The sequence below is a fragment of the Chenopodium album genome, chromosome 15 (assembly GCF_948465745.1).
Source record: "Chenopodium album chromosome 15, dcCheAlbu1.1, whole genome shotgun sequence".
NCBI classification, from domain to species: Eukaryota; Viridiplantae; Streptophyta; class Magnoliopsida; order Caryophyllales; family Amaranthaceae; genus Chenopodium; species Chenopodium album.
In genome coordinates this window covers 21,053,872-21,068,140 of record NC_137848.1, presented here as the reverse complement: position 1 = coordinate 21,068,140, position 14,269 = coordinate 21,053,872, and positions in this window count along the sequence as shown.

Sequence of the window (14,269 nt, the reverse complement as noted above, 5' to 3'; positions counted from 1 at the left end):
AAAATACAAAGGAGACTCTGCCGAAATTTACATTTGCATTCATTAATATTGCATTTTAATTTCAATTATTGGCGTTAGCATATTACTTTATACCACTACCAAGGAAAACAAGTACTACAAACATATACAAGCAATTATTATAATTTAAAAAAAAATAAAAATTCACATCATTTGCGTCACTCATTAAACAAACAAGTGACGCAAATAAAGCAATTTTGTATTGTCTAGTAAGTCATTTGCGTCACTCCTATATAAACAAGTGACGCAAATAACAAACAAGAAGTTGCTCAGAACAACTATTTGCGTCACTTGTTTATAAAGGAGCGACGCAAATAACTCTTATTTGCGTCACTTGTTTATAAAGGAGTGACGCAAATGACTCTTATTTGCGTCGCGCCTAGGAGCGACGCAAATGATTTAAAAGTTATTTGCAACGCGAGCAGTTGCGTCGCTCATAGAAGCGACGCAAATACACTATAAATGAGCGATGCAAATGAGCCTTTTTCTACTAATTGTTGTTGTTGCATCAAGACATGATAATCATGAGATTTCATGCCACCCAATTTCAAGTCAGACATTGAAACAAGTCTACGGAAATTAGAAGAATATCCAGCCGGGACCTTTAAACCATGCAATGACTCACAAAAGTTAGTTTTTTCCTTTTTAGACAAGGTAAAGCAAGCTGGGGGACGATACCAGCGTTTTCCTCGAGATTCGGGTGCCAACTCTGAACGACCCATAGCAGCCATGTCTTTTCTTACTTTAACTCCATCCTTTGTCTTTCCTGGAATATTTAATAAATTTCCCACAATGGCATCACAAACATTTTTCTCAATATGCATTACATCTAGACAATGTCTAACTTCCAAATGTCTCCAATATGGAAGAGACCATAGCTCAGACTTCTTCTTGTAACCCCCAGTTGATTTTCTTTTGTAAGGCTTACCAAACTCATTCTCAATGTCTTTGACCCGCTGATAAACCTCACTTGCACGTAAAGGGCCACGGGCTTCTCTCAACTCCACTTTTCCATTAAAAGCATCCTTATTGAATCGAAAAGGGTGGTCTTCAGGAAGATGTCTGCGATTATCCATGTATACATGCTTGCCACAATTGTCTAGGCGTAATGCCTCCAAATCACCTTCACAAATGGGGCAAGGAGTTGTTCCCTTCACAGTGTACCCCGACAAATTCCCATAAGCTGGGAAGTCATTTATCATACAAAAAATCATGGCACGTAAAGTGAAATTGGTTTTACTATATGCATCAAACATTTGGACACCTTCATTCCACAACAATTTCAAATATTCAATAAGAGACGCTAGATACACATCAATGTCATTTCCAGGTTGTTTAGGCCCAGATATTAGAAGGGACAACATAATGTATCTAGACTTCATGCATAACCAAGGAGGCAAATTGTAGATAGTTAGAAGAACCGGCCAAGTGCTATATTGGGTACTTAGTGTCCCAAATGGGTTCATTCCATTTGTACTTAGACCAAGCCTAAGATTTCGATCTTCTTGACCAAAGTCATTGAACTTTCGATCAATGTTCCTCCATTGAGGGGAATCAGTCGGATGCCTCATTAACCCATCTTTCTTCCTCCCATCAGCATGCCACCTCAATAATTTTGCAGTTTTTTCATCTAAGAAGAGTCGCCTAAATCTCGGTATAATTGGAAGATACCATAATACCTTAGCCGAAGACCCTTTCTTACACAACTCACTAGTATCATTCATCTTGTAAAGAGAAACTCCACACCTTGGACACTCATGCAAATCAGCATACTCATTTCGATACAACACACAGTCATTGGGACAAGCATGTATCTTCACATACTCCATACCCAAAGGGCACATAAGTTTCTTGGCCTCATAAGTGGAGTTTGGAAGTTTATTCCCTTCGGGGAAACATTTCTACTAAGGCTTCCAACAACTGCGTAAAACCCTTGTCGGTCCAACAATTGCTCTCCTTTAAGTTGAATAACTTCATAATAGCACCAAGTTTAGTGAATTTTGTACAACCAGGATATAACGGGGTTTCTGCAAGGACAAAGAATAATCTTTGATTTATTCTCTGTTTGGTGTTTTAAGGCAACATTGCTAAACTCTTCAATTCCTCGTAAAAAACTTGTAGAATTTCGTTTACCATACATCCAACTTCGATCCATTTTCAACCACTGGATAACAAAATTAATTTTAAGATAATGTGTATATTTTCTAACATATATAGCTCCTTAACCATAAACAAGAATATAAGGCATCAAACATTTTCATTCAAATTTTATCTCATGTAAATGCAATGACATGACCCAACAATTTGGGGGTTTTCTTGTGGGTTAAAGTTTGAAGCAATTGGTTGAAGGAGAGCACTCAAGAAAGCATAAGGAAGGTTAGAAAGGTTCATTTGCGGGTTTTACACCCACGATACATTCGGTATAATCGTTCCTTCCTTTCACTACTTTCTTGCTTAAATTCTTGAATATTATGCTTGATTTTGCTTGAAAAGTTTGTTTGAATTGGTTGTATGTGATTGATAGTTGAAAATAGTCAAGTATTTGTGAATTTGAAGGTGTTTGGTGAATGTTGTGAGAATTGAAATTTTGTAAGTAAGTGTGGAATTAAGGAGTTGATTTTTGTGAATGAAGAACATGCTTGTTTAAGTGAATTGTTGTGTTGGTTTGTTTGATAATACAGCATAAAACATAATGGTGAATTGTTGTGAATTGCATTATTGAGAAAGCTTTTGTTGCTTGGTGATTTTCTTGTCTTGTTTTAGGTGGTGGATTTAGAGTTTGGCTTGATTTGTGTTGTGCTTGTTGGTGTTGTGTGATCCTTGTTGTTGTCTTAGTGGACCTAGTACTCTTTGTGTGGTTGTTGTGGTGATTTCCTTGTTTGGGTTTGTTTGATTGCTTTGCATAAAGACCGACCATGTCTCGAAGAAACCGACCTAGAAATACCGACGCTAGGTACGGCAACCCATCGCTTCCTCCTCCCGTTGCTCTACCACAAGTGGATACAATGGGGATTGTGTTTAATGACCCGCCCTTCTTGGCCAACTATGTTAGGAATAGTAGGAGGCGAGTTAGGCCAACCAAGTTTTACAATGATGACGTAGCCAACACCTTAGGGGTAGGGGGAGATGTAAGAATGCTTTTTGAGGGTTCCGGCCTAGGACCTTGGCTAGATTTGCACGCCCTCACCGACAAGATATTGACTCTTGAGTTCCTTTCTACCCTCTACGTGCATCGAGACACGACCCGTACCCCCCGATACATAACCTTTCAGCTCATGAACGCTAACCATAAAATGACTATTAGGAGGATTAACCAAACATTTGGGTGGCCGACGACTGGAACCATAGGATCCACGGATAGGTACCCCCATAATTATAATGCGGAAGAGTTTTGGAGAAAGCTCACGGGCCTTTTCGAGTACAACCCTAGGTCTGATAAGGCCATAGCCATTATCCACCCCAATTGTAGGCTTTCTCAGCGAACTATAGCTTGCTATGGGTGATAGCTCGGGGGTGGTGTCCACAAGGGAGCTTTACTTCCTTTAGCACTTGAGTGAAGGGAACACTGCCTTAGGTGTAGGGTCTTGGCTTGTTGACCACCTTGAGGATGTTGCCACGTGATTCGGTAACATCACCATAGGTAGCATGATCACCATTATTGCTGCTTCTCTTAATCTTGATTTTGCAGATGAGGAGGTTTGTCCAGGGCTGACACAGCTAGACATGCAATCGTTGAAGACAATGAAATGGGTCATGGACGCAGAAGGGGCCCATCCTTACTTGTGGTTTGTGAGTGGGCGGCCCTATGCCTACCTCCCCAACCCAGAGATGTAACACCCTAGAAATTCCTTTCTTTTAAAATACCTGTTTTGCGCTGTTTAAAACTTTAAATAGGAATATCTAAGATATTACCGTCACCGTGATAACGGCTAAGACAACTATCAAAGACACACAGCGGACGACTAATTTCAAAATCATTCAAAACAAGTCAACTTGAAAAGTCCATCAACGAAAGTAAAGTCAAACCAAAGTCAAACGAAGTAAAATAAAATCAACCTACAACTTGGAACCTTTATAGGCCCTTATTAATAACCAAACCGAACTCAAAACCTTTGCGTTAGTCATGCATAGTAATAATATCACAATTAATTAAAGCGATAAACACATGATATACTTATAGAAACTAGCATGATTCGGTCTTCACCCATGCCCATTCATGAAAATGCTTCATCACTTGAAAAGCTTATCTCTACCTATTTCCACTACTCTCCATTGAAAATGGGTCATCATAGGGCCATGATAAAGACAAGGCCAATAACACACAGAACACAAAATCAGCAAAGCTGAGTATATAAGCGCAAATAACACACTAGCATACAATTCCCTATCAACACACGACTTACTTTGTTGCACCTGTTTTTTCAAGCATATAACATTCAATAAAAGTTCTCTCTAGACACTAAATAATTTATTTAGTGTTGATTACGCATCGAATGGGTTTCCCACTAACCTCCCCCAAATAAATTGAGGTTACTGACACGGGAGCTAACCGTGCCAGCATCAAAAACCACACATAGGTGGCGGAATTCCTGCGCATAATAATAATAAAAGAAATGTACATCGTCCTGTACTCCAGTAGAAGTTATGATCAAATATAAAGTCACATAACTCCCCCATATGTTCATACTCAAGGTATATACGTTCCAAGAGTTTTGGTGTGTAATCTCTTTCACTTTACGTTATTTACAGATTATTAAACTCAGTGATGACTCTCAAACCATAATCATTCAATCAACAATAATTAATCAAACAATTCAATATACCAATTTAATTATTGAATAATTAGTGATTATATAAAATTAAATGTTGAACCCTTTTTAATTCTACCTCGGTGTCAAGGACACCTTAAACGCATGAAGCGCCACAAATCTTATCCCTCGGTGTTAAAAACACCTTAAGTACACTAGGGCACCAACATTCAATTTATTCCTCGTGTACATAGACACTTAAATAGCTCCTTCCTCATGCTCAAAGCATCAATAAAATTTATATGAACCATAATAAAATTCCTTTTCAATATTCTAAACTAAATTAAACATTTAGTTTAATTAAACATGCCCTCTAACATGCCATAAATAAATATGTGGTTCACAAATAATATTCCAAACTATTATTTTCCATCCAATAATCCATCACAAACAATTCATGCTTCATAATCCAATCACCAATAACATCCAAATCATAATTTCCAATCCAAACCTAGCATGATACTACTTGTAATCAATCAAACACATTTAGCATGCTACTACACCAATATAATTATACTAAGTACGCGAACGTACCTTGAATACGATCTTAATATCGCCACAATTAATAGAAATCACTCACTTCAAAGTCTCCTACAATTTAAAATCATAGAAGAATATTAAAATCTACTCTACACAAATTTCCAGCAATATATACTATTATAAAACCCCTCATAATTTATTTAAAATAAGCTGAAATTCTATTTAAAACATCATACTTCAATCCCAATTAATGGATAATTAAAATTCCTTAAAGAAACTTGATTTTTAATGCTTTACCAAAAATTCCAGCACTATATTTTAATTAAAACTAGATGTAATTTAGTCTTAAAACACTTTAATCAAAGGTTTACACCATTATATATCATAATCCTTCAATAATTTATAAATCTAGAACCTAGGGTTTCAAAAATTGGGGCTTTTTAATTAAAAACATAATCTGAAAATTAATTAACATATAGTCAAACATCAAAAATCAAATCACAAAACCCATAATTAATATTTAGATTTGGGATTAAATTGGTTTTTAAAACAAAGATTTAATTTTCTTTCTTTTTTTTCGGAAAACATGGCAGTCGACAGCCACCTGGCTGCTGCCGGCGCCGATGGCTGCCTGCTGCCGGCGACTGGCGGCCACCGCTGCCGGTGGTCGGCCGGTGGTGGTGAGGGCAGCCGAAAAATAGAAAAGGGGAAGGGGAAAAAGGAGAAAGAAAAAGAAAGAAAATAAGGAGAAAGGAGAGAGAAGTTTACCTTGGGTTTTCTCCACTCTGGGCAAAGTTTGATTTGCCTCATATGTGGGATATTTATACCCCTTCTTTAAGACCCTTCTCCCTAAACTTTCCTTTTTAATTTTCCTAATCCCATCCCTAATAAAAATTTACTAAAATAAACTTTCCTAAATTAAACCCCAACTTAATTAAAATAATTTATTTAATAAACTTTCCTTTTATAAAATATTTTCAAACTTATTAAAATAAATAATTAAAATGCTTTAAATAAGACATTTCAATTTAATTAAATACTTCTCAAGATACTTATTTTAATTAAAATACGTATAAAAATACGAGGTATTACAAGAGAGAACAATCATCTACGAAGAAAGCAGTTGGGTCTTTGAGAGGGACCTCCCTTGGCTTCTCGGTCAAGAGGAAGATGAGCAAGAGCAACAAGATCAACAATAACAACATCAACAACAACAACAACATCAACAACAACAACAATTTCAACAACAACAACACCATGAGCACCAACAAAGGTACCAAGGTCAAGGTGTAGGTGAAGGTAACCCACACCTATCATTCGAGCAACAAATCCAACTCATGAATGCGGGTTTCAATCGCATGACCACTTTGAGATTATGAGAAAGTCTCATGAAGATATGAGGTCCTCCTACGACAATATGAGGACAAGCTTCAAGGATTTAAGATCGGAATTGGGTGAATTCCGAAATGTCTACCGGCATTGGTACTCCGGGGGCTCAAGCTCCCAAGGAGGCCCGAACCAATGAGTCAGTTTCTTCCTTCCCTTCCTTTTGTAATTACATTGTTTAAACATTGGGGACAATGTTTATGATAACTTGGGGGGAGTGTTTTCTCATGATTCCTTGGTTCATGTTGTGTTCTCATGTTTGCATGTTGAATTTGTATGTTGTTTGTTCGTTTCCCCTAACATCCAAATCCCTTGAATCCAAATTTGCTCCCTTTGAAATCCAATACCCTAAATCCAAATCTCTTATTTTGTGAATACTTTTCTTCTCTCCTTATTTAGATGTATAGCTATGTTTTATTTCTATGCTTAGCTTAGCTTAGCTTAACTTTGTAATTATTCTTGCATTTCCTGGTAAAAAAAAAGAAAATAAAAATAAAAATAAATAAATAAATAAATAAATGGAAAAATGAAAAATGAAAAATGAAAAAATAGCCCAAGAATGAGACTGAAATGACGATGCTTATGTGTTTTGCTTGCTTGACTCTTGAGCGATGAGTAAAAGTTCTTTTAGAAGGGTGTGTGTAAGAGTTGGGGTCATTTAGAGGTCTATTAATCTTGATTGCATTAGAGTATATGAAATGAAAACCGATGAATGCTCAATTTCATATCTAGCATAGGATATTGTCAAATTTGTCCAAAGTAGGATATGTTTGAATCGAATTGCGGTCCCTGTTGCCCTTGATGTGCTCCCTTTCCTTCTCGAAATGAAACTATATTAGGGAATTGGTTCTATTTTTATCTTGTGTAATAAGTGGCATAATAAGCCACATGTTTCGAAATAAAAGAAAGAGCCGCTCACAGTTAAAAGAGGTGAGGGCAATGAATGTTGAAAAAAAAAGAAAGAAAAAAAGGGGAGAACAAAAACTCCCCCAAAATTCTAAAAATTTTCACTTTTTCTTATTTAGAGGTCAATTTGTGGATGCCTCCCACACATTGTTTATTTTGATATTTCTTGTGAAATTCCCGAGTTAGAGTGTAGTTAAAGGGGTTTGGGAATGCATTTTTGGAGGTGAACTTGCATTTTGAGATTTTATAACCGAAGCAGGGCTTGTTACAACTTTGGAATATCTAGACGTGCTCTAATGAACTAGTAAAAGGTTTAAAGAAGTATCCTACTACAACTTTGCTTAGTTCTCCTCTTTACCCCCAACACATGTGCACATTTGTATGTTTGGTAATTCTTGAAAGTTTCTCACTTGTCTTGCTTGTGATTTATATCCCGATGAGTTGACTTGGGTGATAAAAACATAGTAATGATGTGGTTTGATAGTTTTGGTGTGGCTTGTGTGAGTTGTGGACTTGTGGGTTAAGCTCAAGGGAAACCCTCACGAGATAAAAACTCGTCCTCTAGGGCGACTTAGGGGTTTAAATTGCTTTTCACTTGTGCTAAAAGTGATTATGGTTGTCACCATGCGGATTTTTTTTTTTTTTGTGCTTCCTCTTTGTTACCTCTCCTTGGTTTGATCTTTAGCAACACTACTACATTTTCGATCAAATGCCACGGCCTAATAAAGGCTAATACAACGGTATTTTAATTGCCGTTGCAATAGAGTAGGCTAATGCAACGGATTCAGCACTAATGTTGTAAGAGGTAGAGCTATTACAACGGCACTAACGAACTGTTGCAATAGCCTAGATATTTCAACAAAAAGGAAAGCTGATGCAACGGTATGTGATTATGTAATGGAAAAAGTAGGAGGCGCGCCGAAAATTTCAGCTTCCCTTTACTTTTTTTGCTCAAATATTTTAAATCCTTACACTATTCCAAAGGAAAAAAAGAAGGAAAAAAAAATAGAAAATCAAAAGAACTCTGTAGAGTGTACTATCATTTTCTCACATTTTGTACTACCATTTTACCCAATTCTCCATTTTCCCCAATTCTCTATTTTCTCACATCAATTAAGCAATTTCCCAAAAACTTTAAATTCTCAATTTTCCCCAATTCTCCATTTTGAGGCCATAAATTACTTATAATTTCTTGGAAATTCTGATAGGAAAACTTAGCAAAGAAATCTGACGAAGGCGGCATTCAAGAGGTGGTTGGTAGCTCGTACTTCAGTCGACGTCTGGTAGCTCGTACTTCAAGCGACGTCTGGTTGCTCAAGAGGCGACACAATTTAAGTGGAGAAGTCCCATTTTCATCTTGCATGTCCCTTCCTTGTGGTTTATATCTCGAATTTGAGTTCAAGGTATAAAACGATATTTCGTTTCTGAAATTTCTTAATTGAAATTTTTGTTGTTGCATTTTGATAAATTAAATTTGAAGTTTTTACTACTGTCTTTGGGAATTTGTATTTGAGGCCATGGAATATGGAATTACTTTATTCTTTGAGTTCGAATTTCATGGTTTTTTTCCTTAAATGTTACTGCGAAAATGCTATACATTGTTGGGCTATGTTGGGTCGAATTTGTAGTTGTTTTTGCTCGAATTATATGGGAAAAAATGCTGTAATTTTTTAGTGTATATTGTGCTCGAAATTTGGGGGTATTTTTGCTAGGATTCAATGGGTTTCTTTCAGCAGTATTTATTTTTTTTGTTTTGTTTTGTTAAATTTTTTTTTTATTTATATATATATATATATATATATATATATATATATATATATATATATATATATATATATATATATATATATATATATATATATATATATATATATATATATATATATATATATTATTGAAACTTAGTATTACTAAATATTGTATTAGAGTATAATTTTTTTTTTTTTGGGTTGGGGGGGGGGGGGGGGGGGGGGAGGGGTGAAGCTGTTCTATTTGGATTGTGCAAGGACTGCTCTGTGTTTGAGACCTTGTGGACTTTTAGCTGTGTTACCCTTATAGTCTTATCCCCGAAATGAAGTGCAAGATGGCAAAAGTGAACTGTCCAAGAAGAGTTCTTCCCGTGTGTGAATTGTCTTTTGCTCAATGCTTGTAGATTGTTCCACTAATTGTCTGATTATTATGTGAAATCATGAGAGTATATGATTTGATGGATCATGTTCATCTGATTAACTCAACTTATGTGTTACTTGCCAAAATTAATTTTGCCAAAGTTGATGACAAACAGATTCTGTGTTGACAAAGAAATGAAAACTGGAGGAGAAAAATATATATTTTGGTTTTCTTCCTCGGTGTTCAGAGGACTTTTCTGTTTTTATGTTGAATTACATGATGTTAGATATGTATATGGATAGAAGTTTGGAATGTAAAGCTGTTATTATTTGGCAGCAGAGCTTGAGAAAACAATGACATGAGAAGAAAGATCGAAGTATTGAAATTTTGGGTTCTTTAATTGAAGTTTTCTTTTTTTTAACTATGATTGAAAATAGGCAGAGAACATTGTTTATAAGATAGTTTAATAACTAAGTACATACCTGGAAAGTGGTGGTGTTGATTGAGTGAGCTGTGGCCAGTGGGTTGCAAATGTAAAAGAGTAGTCAGATATGTGTTTTGTTAGAATTGTAGTCTAAACAAGTTGTTTCTATTATTGAGTTTCTTTGGTATATAATTTAGTATAATCTAGTGATTTTCTTATTGAGTTATTAGTATTGTATTACTGATAGTGCTTTTAAAATGATCTAGAATAAAAAAAGCACACTCTGCATCTGCTAGCTATTGATGTATGTTGTAATTCTTGGAGCAATTGGTCATTGTTATTCATGTAATTTTTTTTCTTCAAATTACGGCCTGTTTTTGCTTATCATAAACTGTACTTCATTATTTTAAGTTTTCATATATGAAGTTCGTCATATGTATGTAACTAGTTACATTTTTGTTGATTTACTTGTAAATGGTACTGTAATTTTTTAGGCATAATACAAAAGAGATTTGAGCAATTCTTTTAAAATATCAGGCTTTGCCCAAGATTTTAAAATGGCATGCCTTTTAAAGTTATGACTTAATTTTTAGAAATAAATAAATTAAACTAACTTCTTTAATATGTATGTAAATATACTTCATATTGACTTACAAATTAAAAGTATGAGTACATTTTAATACTTTTTTTTAAGGTTTTTTCTCCATTTTCATTGTTGTTTTTTCTTTATCCTAAATTTATGTGATTTTTATTTTAAAATACCACTAATATTGATCAAAGTAGGTGATGAGGGTTCTGAAAGGTTTTCAGTTTACTTATGTTTCTTACTATGTTTGTAGCTATTATTGAGCATTGATACTTATCATATGATGCCCTTGTGTTGAACTTTAAGATGAAAGGATTACCAAGGTCTGTTTCTTCCATTACGTATCCATCTGTTTTCAGTTCTTCACACACACTTTGCCAAATTTTTATGTTCTGCCCTGCAGTCATTCTTAGCTAACTACAATTGGTTTCAGATAATTTAGTAATAATTTTCTTTACTGTTTGTCAAACTCAATCCTGCATAATTGCACACTGTTACCTTAATCCTAGGACCCCTTGTAGCTCTGGTAAATTTACAGTTAGTGATGATTATGACTGCCATTTATAGTTTGTTGCTGATATTGCTATACGCCTACTCCATATGCAGTATATGTTGGGAGAATTTGATAGACTCTTGGTTTGTTGGGAGTTCTTTCCTTTTCCGATTCAATGTTTGGTGTTATATGCCAACACCATTTGTTATTTTGCTGTTGTGTCTCATTTCTTGACTAGTTTTTGATTTTTCTTTGTTGTTATCTCTTTTATCAATCCCTTTCCTCTTTTTTCTCTCTTTGAAACAACAACATTTTAGTTTGTGATAAATTGTGACTCACTGATTTGTGAGTTTGTGGACCAGTGACTTTTATTCAGCATGGGCTTGTTAGGCTGTGACTTCATTTTGGTGTTGGACTGTGACTAATAATGCTTTATTGTTTTGTCAAACATGTGACAATATTTGACTGGTTTGTTGAATTACCTATTTGTTTGAATACAAGTTTGATACTCTTTGCTTATTACACTTGATAAAGTTAACCTTGGCAATAGAAATACTCTAGTTTTAAGTATTTTGATCATGTCATCAACCTATACGACTTAATACTTAATCGCTATTGTAAAAATTAAGTAACCCTCTTAATTCTTACCCTAAGGTATGGATAGTGGAACTAACGAGTGGTGGATGTTTGCCAAATGGAGTGTTGAATATGAACGGGGAGTAGATGAATATGTACAAAAGGCTTTTGCTTCTAAGTCTCAAGGAAATCAAATTTGTTGTCCTTGTGAAAGTTGTCATTATCGTTTTTGGCGCCATGAAGGTGTTGTGAGAGATCACCTATATTTGTAATGGTTTTGTTCCACGAACGGATAAGTTATCAAAGTTAGGGATCAACATTGAAAGGGAACAAACTATTTTGGATAATGATGAAGGGTCACCCCTAAATGATTTTAATGATGACATAGTAGGGTTGTTGCATGATGCATGTGATGCTTTAAGAAAGGGGCCAAATGACGAGGAAATTTTTTTTTTTTAAGTTAGTTGAAGAGGGCCAAGAAGAATTGTACCCTAGTTGTAAAAATCATTCAAAACTTTCCTTCATGATCCGACTTTTTATTTTGAAGTGTGATCATAAGCTAACTAATGTTGCTTTTGGAGATATATTGGAGCTTATAATGGAGGTGTTACCTGATGCAAAACTACCAGCTTCTTTAAATGAAGCAAAAAGTGTTCTGAAAGTGTTGGGGTTGGATTACACCAAGATAGATGCATGCCCAAATGATTACATGATATATTGGGAAGAGCATGAAAATGCAACAAGCTACCATGTTTGTGAGACACCAAGATGGAAATCAAATGACATAGAGAATGACATAGAAAATGAAAATGGAAAGCCTTATAGGATTCCTCAAAAGATTCTTAGGTACTTTCCAATAAAGAAAAGGCTTCAACGACTATTTTTGTGTCAAGAGACGGCGAAATACATGACTTGGCATGCAGATGGGCGTGAAAATGATCATCTTTTACATCACCCAGTAGATGGTCAAGCTTGGAAGGAATTTGATTCTTTATACCCAAAGTTTGCTGATGACCCACGCAATGTGAGGCTTGGGTTAGGCACAGATGGATTTAGCCCGTTCAATTCAATGAGCATTGTCCATAGTACATGGCCAGTTATGTTGATTTATTATAACTTGCCTCCTTGGATGATTATGAAGCCCGAGTTTTTGATGCTAGCCTTACTAATTCCCGGTCCGTCTTCCCCTGGCAATGACATTGACATATATTTGCAGCCACTTATCAAGGACTTGAAGGATTTGTGGGAGTTTGGGTTGGAAACTTATGATGCTTCGACTAATCAAAGGTTTGACATGCATGTAGCATTGATGACTACCGTAAGTGATTTTCCGGGTTATGCAATGTTATCTGGGTGGAGCACAAAAGGATACTTGGCATGCCCTGAATGTCATTATGAAACAGATTCTGAGTGGTTTCCTTGTAGTGGTAAGACCGTATATAGGGCCCGCTACATGATCGTTTTAAACCAAAAAACCATGCAGTAGTTCCAATTATCATTTCCTTTAATTTGAATCCTAGCAATTATAAGTTAAAATTGTCACTTACATTATAATTTTAATACCAAGCTTTAGGAAACTTGTAAGATTCGAAGGATCTGACATATACAAGCTTTGGTTAATAAAGCAATCTAATGGAAGGAATAATGTATACAATAGTAGTGAAAAAGTAGAAAATGTGTACTTGAACTAAAAAAGGTGCTATAGCCTTTATGTCACAAACAAATTCATAAGATTTTAAGTAAACAACAACTATTCCTACGAACCAATGCATAAAGCTAGTTGAATTAGTTTTATTTAAAAGACAAGAAACTAGCCACGAATTCCAGACATCGACTTTAACAATAATGGCTGATAAGGGGCATGCGCAATAGTATAGGTGCCTCAGCAAACACAGTCTGGCGGACAAAGGGTATAATATAGCAATCGAGTGCATGAAATCCAAATCCCGTGGGATCACCGATGTTAAAGTCTGCATCAATGCCCCGAGTTACTGCTGGCACACAAATGTGTTGGAATATTTGCTTCAAATAGTTAGTGGTTAGTTAACTCCTAATGTATAGGAATATGCTCAATTAAGTATTAATTTGTTTTAGTGGAGTCATAATAGTAGTGGGTTAGTTTAGTGGGTTAATGTTAGCATAATTAATGGTCATGGGATCATGTTCTTTAACTATAACTTAGTTATTTGCACTATATATATGTTGCTATGTATTCCGTATTACTTTTGTTAATAGATTGAATACAACTTTTTATTATTCTTTCCCATCTCTCATCTCTATTTATTATTTCAACAAAATGGTGGTAAACATGATGATGGCAATGATGAGTAGAAGTGCGTTAACATAATTGTTTTTCTTCATCATCTCTTCCACAAATATTACTGACTTCAATTCTCTTTTAATACACATTCCTTGTTAATGATGATCGAATGCGTAATTGATCATCACTTTTATATATGTAACCTTCGAAGTCATACATCTTG